Here is an 11,528-nt window from a genome sequence, read left to right as displayed (position 1 = left end):
TTCTCAATGACACCCATGCAAAGTAGCAAGCCAATTAATACATGATGACATAACAAATTATGAAGATAGTTGTAAAGGAATTCTGTTTCACCGAAACACAGTTTCAGATTGTCCAATCTTTGCAGTACTAATACTTACCTGATCTTCTTTAAATTTTAATGGTACACTTACAACTCAATATTCCACAACACACTCAAAAATCATAGCATTCCAACGGTTCATTAAAAAGATACATTACTCAGAACCCGACTACTTTCAATACGTGCATACAGAATTCAGTTCCGGATTTCTCACACTTTGGTGTATCTAAAGTGATCAGAACTTCATGAAATTTCTACAGTAGGTAACCTTCATATATACAAACATCATACTAAAATTTCAGCTTTTTCCGATAAGCGCAGAATGAGATAAATAGGAATCAGTCCCCTATTCGGGATTTAAACTCAGCAGACCATAGTCATATATTGTGCAAGCTTTGCAGTAGCAAACGTGACCTGATCCGCGTGAAGATTTTATTGTACTTTTATAACAAGGTAAACTACGACATACTCAAATTTCATCATATTCCAACGGTTGAATTTAAAGATATCATTATAATTAAATCATGCAATTTCTTACCAAGATCTTTTGAACCACAAATTAGGGTTTTGACAGAGAGAGAGTACCCACACAAAAAAACTATACACACAATCAAAATAAACAATCATGGAGATCAAAGATATGACAAACAATCAAAATAGTACACAAATCAAATTATTATAAACAATCATGGAGATCAAAGAAGAAAAAAAACATACCTGGAAAAAACGTTTCCTCTTCTTTCTCCTATGGTTTTCAACGCACCAAACTCCTTCCCAAATCTCTACTCTTTTGAGAGATTTGTTATGAGACCAAAATACACTAAAAACTCCTTCGAACTCCCCAAAGCAACCAACTCCCTAGTATTGTAGGGTTTTATGACTAGGGAGTTCAAGAGCTTTTTTTAAACTCCCCAGCAACTAACTGGTGTTTTCTAGAGAGTTTAGGAGACTCCTAACAGAGATTTGGAGAGACTCCCTCAAATTCCCTCAGTACTAACAGGAGAAAACTTAAATACATTAAAATCTCTCAAAATCTCTCACGACTAACCCCTGTAAAACTTCTAATATTATCCTTAGTAACATTAAATTGTGCGGGTGAATCCGCGGATTTATAAAACCAACCGTAACCAAACCGCTAAACCTTGCGGATTTGAGAATTCACCCGTGTTCGGCACATATACTCTCGCGGATTGGTTTTCACCCGCAATTTTACAGACGGTTGCGGATGAAATCGGCGGTTCCGGATTTTATGCACACACCTATTGATTGGGATCAAGTCTAAAATTGTTTTGGTCCTTTTTAATAGTATATTTTTATTGAGAGATGATATCGTAGTGCTACACAACCACACTGTATATTACTTTGGGTGTTGGTAACATTTTCTACTATCATCTGCCAATCTGATATGAACATAATAACACCCAAAATTTCCCGGTAATACCATTGTAGATTTCCCGAATGTTAGAGAAAAAATATAGGAAAAAAAGATGTTCTTAACTCCCTGACATTGTTTTATTTAGATTTATTAACTCAGAATGAGCTAATCGTCTACGTGAATAGCTAAATTCAAATTCTTAAAAAGATTAGGCTGCCAGGGGCTCCCCTCTTAAGCCAAATGAACTATCAACATCGTCCATAAAATTCTCCTCATCTTTAATGTCCGTGTCGCATGTTCACCCTATATCTGTGAAAGCTTTTGTTCCAGCTGGTTCACCTGCTATTCTAATGTTGATTATTCGCCATATTGGTAGAAAATCCAAAATCCCAAACGTGTCAGTATATCACCCATTAGATGGCAACATTTGAAATCTGTGTCTATTAATTTAACGGAGTGTTAGTATGCGAACCTTAGTGATCAAGTCTTCAACAAAGTATGTTGCTCATGAGTCATGAGTTATGTTTGATGAATGCTTTAGTAACTTCAAAATTCTGGGACCTCCTCTTACATCTATATGTAATATGTCGGTACCCGGAAGATAATCTGACGATGCAGGACCATGTAAAGTACATCGAACACATGTTGGTGGGTACAATCAGCCAACCTCAAGATGATTGGAGGTGCAATGAAACTTCTATAGAGAAGACTGCATGTACAGCTGTAATAATGATAGAGCAAACAGAAGTGATGTTAATACATACTGTATTGCGATTAGAATCATATAGTGATGTTAATACATATTATGTTGCTTCTAACCAAACTGCACAACTTCATCCAAGTTTTTAAGCAAACTTGCAATATTGGAGGAATTGAAATTTCCTGTATACCTCTTATAGATCTCACAACAATGACAGGTACGTAACTAATTTTACCAACAGAAAAAAAAAATGACAAAACTACATGTGTACATGCAAATTGGTAAAATCCATTTCCATTCCCATTTCATTATTCTTCTCACCACATCGCAAAATAGATGATACCTAACTATGAATATCTGCAATTATTTCAAATAAGAATCAAAGACCACATTGGACATCCTTTTCTTAACTGAAGTTACTGAACTCTAAGAAAATTTAAGGCAAACATAGAGAAATAGGTACTTTTATATTCTGATGATAATAAGACAATCAAATTAATGGAAGTCCTCGGCATATCTTACCATTTATTTACTAAATTGGATCAGACTGATTTTTAAAATTTTCTGAAATATTTGTTAGGAAAAAAAAAGTGCAATGTTGTTAGTATCGGTATCAAAATTTGAAAGATTGTAATATATATATAAAAGGCATCCCAAGACAAACGATAATCTGCAAGAGAATGCAATAAAAGCAATTCCAGTCCCAAACATTTAACTAAAGCTGGTAATGAGGGAAAGATATATATATCATTACCTGCAGTTCGCAAGGTAATTGCATCAGCTTCCATTTCTTTTCCAAGATCTAACAGCTTAATCTAGAAAAAAGGATAAGGATGCAGTGTAGTGGAACTACAAATAGCAAATTTAAGCATATGTACTATAATTCCTCAGTTTTTTAAAAGAAACCCACACTATATAGTATATACCCTGCAACCCCAGCTATCAACAATATGTCAGTAAACTGATCCCATGAAGCATCTTCATTTACGATATTAGAGGCTGGATATGTGTATACACCAGATTATTGACCAGGTGGAACTATTTATCAGCCCGCTGAAGGGCGGTGATTGGAACCCTGCTTCCCTTTTTTGATAGTGTGTTCTCCTTATATGGCTAAACTACCAAGTGAGTGGAAAAATAAGGCTACATTAATCACAGATGACTATATGTATCAAATGACGACATGCCAAATCTCTAAATGTGTCAAATGACGACATGCCAAATCTCTAAATAATACTATTGAAACTTTCTTAATTAAGAACCCTGAATTTCTTAAAAATAACTCAATTTAATCGAAGATGGGTATGAAAAATTTAACCTAACACTCATTCAAGAGTTTACCTTAGATATGTGGCCTAGCTGCTACAAATATCCCATCACCAAGTTTTGAAATAAAAAAATGTAATATGCAAGAGTTTACCTTAGATATGTGGCCTGGATGCTAGACACATCCCATCACCAGGTTCCGATCCTCCAAAATCTTTAGGCTGTTTATGATCCTGACAATTGAGGTATCAACGATGCACCGTCTATCTTAGTTGCAGGTTGGAGAGAAACCTGCAGATGTGGCAGTAGCATCTCATCTCGCATTTCTAATATAGGGTAAAGATATCAGAATAATATCAAAGCATGAGACAAAAAGAAACTTCATACCAATCATCACCTTGATTCTCCTCATTTTGTCGGTCAAATTAGAAATCAAATCAGAGACAACAGTCAAAGAGATGGTTTTCGTGCCTGGTTTCTTGGAAAATACTTAAATTTTGGAGAGGAAAAAGAATGAAGCAGTCTAATGATGTCCGCATTGGTCAAGTTTAACTGAGTTATGATTTCTGAATAAGTCAACTTATTCCATGAGTTTAATGTAGCCATGTGGAGAACTACGAACGTGAAAGAAGGCTCAAACTTCTGTATGCAGTCTCTGATTCCATAATTAGAAAACAACAACATTTACTTCTCTTTATAGGTCTTACATCTAATCTGGTACGTTGTAACAATTTGGTAGCACATTACGATATGGGTGCACATTGTTCTGGCTCGATACTACTGATCAAACCCCTATTGTTGGTTTTGCGAAAGATAATGGTTATTATTTATTACCCTATTGCAACTATTGAGTCATTGTGTATCATTCGTCTTAACAGCACACAAAAAGCCAGTTGAATATACTTAGTTGGTTTTTCTTCCAATTCCAAAATATTGGTTGTACTTCTTTTGGCAAAAAATGAAACAGTATCATCAAATCCATATCGCCAAAACACCTAGACAAGAGAATTAAAAGAAAACAACTTCAGGAACAAAGTACCGAAACGTGTTATCAAAAACATGCATGATTGAATTGAAGTTGTAAAACAAACCTTTCGAACCTATATTGACGTAGTTCACCAACCAAACCAAGACCTGCAAATTGAACCCTAGCGAGTTTTCTGTCCCTCTCTAGAAAATACATTGCGGGTAAATCAGTTTTTGAGTAAATATACTGAATATAACCACACCAACACCAACTTGGTTTTGTGGTTCATCTTATCTCTTTATATTTCAGTTGCCTAAACTTTAAAGAATATAGAGGAAATAATAAAATCGAATTACACTTAGAATCAACTGAAATATTCTAACGAAAGAGTGGATTTATCTTTCTTTCTTATTTCTCTAGTTCACGAATCTATTAGATCTTTCGAATTTTCTCTACCCAACTCAGTCTACAACTAAAGAGTTTTTCGTTTCGTTTGCTCGAAAGGAGAAGTGAGAATAACGTCTTTTGAGCCACGCTTGCGAACCAAAGCATGAGTTTAATGGTAAAACTGAGGCCGTCGATTTATCCTTTTCAAGAAGAAATCTTAACTTCTCTTTATCATTTTGAATAGTTACAATTAAGAAGAGTCATCAGATCAAATTACCTTGGATTGTTGAAAACCAATTGAGTAACCATCCTCTTGAAGTTTCAACCACTTCTGAGGGTTTGGTTGTATAAGACACTGTCCTCCAGTCTGACATCAGGATACAAATATATCATCTTTAGAGTTCGCTTTCTAAACATAATTGATCAAGACATCTGCAGTTTAGAGTTTATATTGATTATTGAATTAATCTGAACTACACATCTAAGTATATGAAAGAGCTTCTAGATTTTAAGAGTAATATAACAAAGCCCTCAAATTCACATGTCTGCAATAGTGAGAACTCACAAATGAGATGCGTCTTAAACAACATTATACAAACAAAATCCCATCAATTGGTACAGCTAAAATGTTAGAAATCTTACTCGCGAATACAAACCCTAAAATTTTCATTTGAAATTTTACCTCAACTATAGTCAGATGTATGTACTTCATTTGGTCAAAGCCAACTAAAGATCTCCCAATATTTGTTCACAAATAATACTCAAGTCAAAAATAGGAACCCGTTTATCAGCAAATTAAATAGAAATAACATAAAAGAGATGAATAGACAAAAACCTCAGGTTGGAGATAAAAGTGAACACAAACAAATATCGGGTAAAAGTTAAAATCACCAATCCATATACATATTCAATCACATAAAATTAATACTAAATCGCTAAATTTGTTCTACAGAGAAGGAGATGAATATGAAGCCATACAGAACTGAAAAACTTACCTTTGGATGGGAGAATTAATCATAATGGAAATTGCTCTGAGTTGGACGACTCCTCTTTTTCTTCGTCTTTTCCTGAGGTTTTTTTTAGAGAAGTGATTTTGTCTAGAAGAAAAACTAATAAAACCCCGTAGTTTATCTTTGTGAGGACAAATCTGGATTACAGATGAAGAAATTGAAGTTCAGAGATTATGTAGCGGTGGGTAATGAAGAATTTGGGGTTTGAGGTTTTTTTGCGGCTATGGTGGGAGAGAGAACGATTCGGTTGTTAATTTCATTAGTCATTACTCACAAAACTCTTAACGCATACGTGCAAAAGAAGGGTTTTGTCTCGACAATAACGCACGTGCGAGTTATAGGGGTGGTCCGGAGAACCACAACCTTTGATTTATCTTTGTCAGAACAAATTCTGACCACCACTAACACAGGCGAACTTAGCCTAGCTTTGTTTTATATTCTTGATGTATTGATAGTTTTGTGTTACTAAAATTGACAAAGGGGGAGATTGTTAGAGCACTGCTCGGTCGAACTCGCAAGTGTTGTTATCTCAAGCTTGTTTGTCAAGTTTAGTTGCCAAAACTATAAGTCTTGATTTCTAGTCTACTTATAGATAAGTCTCGGATTAGGATAGAAAGTGTAGCTGAGCATTAGACTTTACGGCGTTCATCGATTGAAGACGAAGAACTACTAAGGGGAGCTTGTGGAACTTCATCAACAAAAGATATGTGGAGACTTGAACTCATCTACCACTCAAAATTCTATCTGCTCTATCTCCTGTTTGAGACAAAAGTCGTATAGCTATATAGACTTCAATTATGCACATTTGATATTTCGAGCTGAGTTTAACTCGCTTACATATTTCTCGAAATATGTGTTGATAAGCTTTCCCTTTAACCAAGTTCATCTTATATTCTTGACGAAAGTCAAAAGATGATCATGTGAAAATCGCCTTGTAACATCTTACATGATTTGTCTGAGACAGTCATTTGATGTAGACTCAGAATGTTTGGTATTGATCATTCGATCACTTGAAAACTGCTTTGAAGCTAATAGTTTGTGTGAGACAGCAATTGTCGTCTTCCGAGAATGTTTCAATGATTGAAATAGACTTTAGAACAATTGGATATAAGCATAGTATACCTACTTGCATATATGTGATCCAAGTCTGGGAATCAAAGTATGCATACCCGTAGGCGTACTGGTTGGTTTAGTGAAAGTCCGAGAACCTTGTACGCATACCGGTACGCGTATTGGCGTGAGGTTCAGGTCCGGGAATTTCGGCTGAGTTTGAAAGGTATGCATACCTGTTCGCATACTGGCGAACCCAAGCTTAGTTTGAGTACTTAGGTATACGTACCTGTATGCATACCTGAGTAAGTTAAATTCTAAAATCGATTTTTTTCATGAAATAATACATTTATATAATAAGGAATGCAATCTTTTCCAAACCATGGCTATAATGTTCATGAATTGATTCGAGTGAATCAAAATCGATTTTGCTTCAGTTGTGTCTTGTATACTTCTATGAGAATATAAACAATTGAAAAACTCTAGAACTAGTTTCATTTGAGTCATTTGAACTAGTTATGGTTAAGATGAATGAGGTTGATATGAAAATGTTCATATGGATAACTTCGGTTAACTATTGTTGAGCCAACAAAGGTGTACACGTTTAGGTACGGTTACTCATATCTAAATGAAGTCACTTTTCATTTGTGTGTAACAAGCTAAGTTCGATCTAACGGTTGAAAGATATTAGCTTGAGTCTACTCAGGTTTTCATCTAACGGTGAATATTGAATGCTTTGTTACCAAGGTAGCATTTATTGCTAACCCAGATTTGAAGACTGTATAAAGGAGAACTCTAGCAACTGGGAAACTTAATCCTCACACCTCTTGTGTGATACTAGTTGCGACTAGAGTCGATTCTCCTTTAACCTTAGGTTTTTCACGAAACCCTATAGGTTAACAACTTGAAGACTTCATTGGGATTGTGAAGCCAGACCCACTATTTTCTCTGTAGTTGCGTGTTCTGTTCTTGTTGTTTTCTATCGTGATTGAGTACTATCTTCTCTAAGATTTGCTCGAGATTTAATCTCCGATGGGCAAGATAAAAAGTAGTCACAAACATCTTCATCTCATCCTTTGTGATTCCACAATATCTTGTTTCGCTACCATACGATTAAGATTATTGTGAGGTGATTGATATTTCTAGGCTGTTCTTCGGGAATATAAGTCCGGTATATCAATTGGTTCCTGTTCACCTTGATTTATCAAAATACGGAACAAAACTCATAGGTTTATTTGTGGGAGACAAATTTAACTATTCAATAGACTTTTCTGTGTGAGAAAGATGGTTTATCAAGTCTTCGACTTTGGGTCGTAGCGACTCTTAGTTATGGGTAAGATCAGCTAAGGGAATCAAGTGCGCAGAATCTGGTGTGGTTCAAGAGGCGTAAGGAACACGACTGTACCTTGATCAGTGTGAGATTGGTTAGGGCTCAACTACATTCCAGTCCGAAGTTAACTTGGAGTAATCTAGTTTCTGTAGCGGCTTAATACAGTGTGGTGTTCAAATTTGGACTAGGTCCCGATGTTTTTCTGCATTTGCGGTTTCCTCGTTAAAAAAACTTTTGGTGTCTGTGTTATTTATTTTCCGCATTATATTTGTTTATATAATTGAAATATCACATCTTGTGTGTAAGTTCTATCAACTTTGAATCCAATCTTTGGTTGTTGATTAAATTGATTGACACTTGGATATTGGTTTTTGATACCGTCCAAGTTATTTCTTATATTCAATCGGGCTCGCAAATTCTTATTTGTTTAATTGCAGACTGAATTGAGAAATAAAGATATAACTCTTTGATATACTTTTCTTAAGATTGTGTCTGACTGTCTAGTTGATTCTCTTGAAAGTTTATCGGAGTTAGTCCATACAGATTGCTAAGCGAAATATTGGGTGTGGTTGTTAGAACCCCCCCCCCCCCCCCCCCCCCCCCCCAAAAAAAAAAAAAAAAAAAAAAAAACTTTTTCAAAACACAAGAATTGGTGGAAGAATAAATGGAATAAGCCAAAAACTATAGATGCTGAAAAATCCATAGTTGCGGAAAAGTCTGTTTCAGTCACTTGTGGTGAGCAAGACATTGTTCACATCAACAGTCCATCCTCACCAAGGAATGCCCTGTTATGTATATGGTGAGGGAAGCACGAGAATCGGGGTGCACATATTGTGTTAGGTAAGATATTTGGTAAAGCCATAGGATTCACGATATGATTCTTCTAAAAGGTATGTCTATAAACTTGAACAAGTTTTATGATTTCATTTTTATTTGCTTGATGTCATGATTTGCTTATGTCAAAAACATCTTTGTTTTTGTCATTCATACTCTTTTTTCTCTAAGTGATTTGGTGGAAAGCCGATTACATCTTGATTGGTTGAAAAACATATACCTTGAAGTTCAATACACAATGCTTCAGAAGACAATTTTTTTTTATCTCTACCTTGTTTATCCCACGCTCCAAAGAGATAATTTCATGTCAAGAAAGATGTAAAAGAGTTCGTGAACTTTTTCCCTCATGGTACACATACCGGGTATGCATACCAAGCTTTAAAATAAAATCCAGTGATTTTAATATGCGTACCAAGTATGCATACTCCTCCTCCAGTTCATGAAATTCCAAGCTACGCCGGTACCCATACCCAATATGCATACTAGCCTGCAGACGTCGATATTCGGTAAACTTGTTTTAGACGTAACTTCTTCGTCCAAACTTGGAGTGACCTCATTCTTTTTGCATTATATTTGTCTTTCAATTGTCATTCATGTCTACGTATCTTGATTTATGTTTAAGGTTCTTAAATAATTAGGTTTGAAGAGACAATGTCGTTGTCTAGGAAACTTCTTGTGAGAATTTATTCTTGTGTTAAGAAGGATAACTAGGGTTTGGTATAGCATAGATATTTCCAACAATTTTCATCTTGCAATGTTTTGAGATTTATTCATTTAAATTCTAAGTTGTTTGGAAGATGATTTTTGCAGTATTTAATCTTTTCGATTTTATATATTGCAATTGATTATGAGATATATGTGGTTTTAAGTTTGTGAACTATGCTATTATCCCATATGCTACCAAGTTAAGCTTATTGTGTCTTTATGCATATATTGATAGAAAATAGAATGAACTTGTTGAGAAGAAAAATTCCGCAGTATTGATCTTTCCGTGATCCAATTTTATGTGAAAGTACTGTATTTGCTCCATAAGTTTTTTCTTTTGTTGCGTGTTTCCGGTTAAATAAATTTATGAGTTTTTCTTGTGGTTGATTTAACATACAAATCCATGTGATTTGCTAATGTCTAAAGAAATCCTTATTTTCTCGTAAAAGTAAGGTCACTCGTGTTGTTCTCTTGGGAATGACATCAAATGGGGGAGAGTTCTTAAATGAACTTGTGCTTAATTGCCATATCTTTGTGGGGAGAACGGTTGTGGAATTTGTAGGGGTTAACTTGTATCTCAATATACTCCTTGAAGAATGCACTAATTTCGACCATGTGATTGCATCTCAAGAAAGTTAATATATTTTCATTTAGTTATGAAGCATCTTTTGTGAATTCATTATGAACTCATAAGTTTTCGTACCTTTGCCAATTTATATTGACAAAAGGGGGGAGAATTATTTAGTAGTTCACAATACATACATATGGTTTACGGATCGCTATGTAAGGGGGAGTGGATTCCATTATAAGATGGAAGTATTGACTAAGGGGGGGTGATACATATCAATGTGGTATTATTTCAAAGTTGTGATACAATTGGACTTTGAGTTAGAGAATAATACTATGACACTACATAACAATGATTGAGAACATTTATTTTCTTATTGTTATTGCTACGGATCGTAAACAACAATGATGCTGAGTTGAACATGTTCAGACGCCGGAGTTTGGAGTAACAAAGAACTCAAGGAAAGTTGAAGAGACAAGGAAATCAAGCATGATGGATCAGAAGATACAAAATTTTATCTATTTTGTAATTTATATGTATTGATAGTTTTTCACTAAAATTGACAAAAGGGAAGATTGTTAGAGCATTTCTCGGTCGAACTCGCAAGCGTTGCTATCTCAAGCTTGTTTGTCAAGTTTAGTTGATCAAAACTATATACTTGATTTCTAGTCTACTTATAGCTATGTCTCGGATTAGGATAAAAGTGTGTAGTTGAGCATTAGACTTCACGGCGTTCACTGATTGAAGAAGAAGAAGATCTACTGAGGAGCTTGGAGGATTTTCATCAACAAAAGGTATGTGGAGACTAAAACTTATATATCACTCAGAAGTCTTTTTTTTTTCCTCCTGAATCACATAATTTTATTAATTTTGAAAATTGATACAAATTACAAGATAATGAAGGTAGTAAAATTAATGTTCAAAATAAAAAGGCATGTAAGGCCCAGTTCTAATCAACATAAATGAAAGTTTTGGATTACTGAATTTTTAGCAGAATATGTAGTATGCAGTGTCAGGAAGCTCAGTTCTTGCCAATAAAGCTGGTTTTCCCATGTAAATATGTCTTTCACCTGCATGTAATTGAGTTCATTTCTTAGCCACTGCATCAGCTGAGAAATTCACCTTTCTGAAGCAATGACTAAACTGAACTGACATGATGCATTTTATTCCCTTATTCCACCTCATCCTGATGAACCATGGAACTTTCTTCCTTGGAAATTCAGTTATCACAGTCTTTGAATCATAATTAAGAATAA

At 34.9% G+C, this 11,528-nt stretch overlaps 1 long non-coding RNA gene across 12 annotated transcripts; it reads right to left on the bottom strand.

The window, feature by feature from the left end:
- Positions 1–1,507: 1,507 nt before the first annotated feature.
- Positions 1,508–6,039, bottom strand: LOC113349719. 12 transcript variants are annotated; one of them, XR_003360334.1, is made up of 8 exons: positions 5,771–6,039; positions 5,053–5,207; positions 4,513–4,591; positions 3,576–4,416; positions 2,910–2,970; positions 2,678–2,719; positions 1,928–2,176; positions 1,508–1,802 (listed from the first exon to the last, which is right to left on the bottom strand). It is a non-coding gene; the product is annotated as an uncharacterized LOC113349719 (long non-coding RNA). The 12 variants fall into 12 exon arrangements; XR_003360328.1 differs by having other exon boundaries at positions 2,910–4,416; XR_003360332.1 differs by lacking the exon at positions 2,678–2,719 and having other exon boundaries at positions 2,910–3,273.
- Positions 6,040–11,528: the final 5,489 nt, after the last annotated feature.

This window comes from Papaver somniferum, chromosome 2 (assembly GCF_003573695.1).
Source record: "Papaver somniferum cultivar HN1 chromosome 2, ASM357369v1, whole genome shotgun sequence".
Classification (NCBI taxonomy): Eukaryota; Viridiplantae; Streptophyta; class Magnoliopsida; order Ranunculales; family Papaveraceae; genus Papaver; species Papaver somniferum.
Note: the sequence above shows the minus strand (reverse complement) of the source record. Positions and strands in the feature narration are given on the sequence as shown.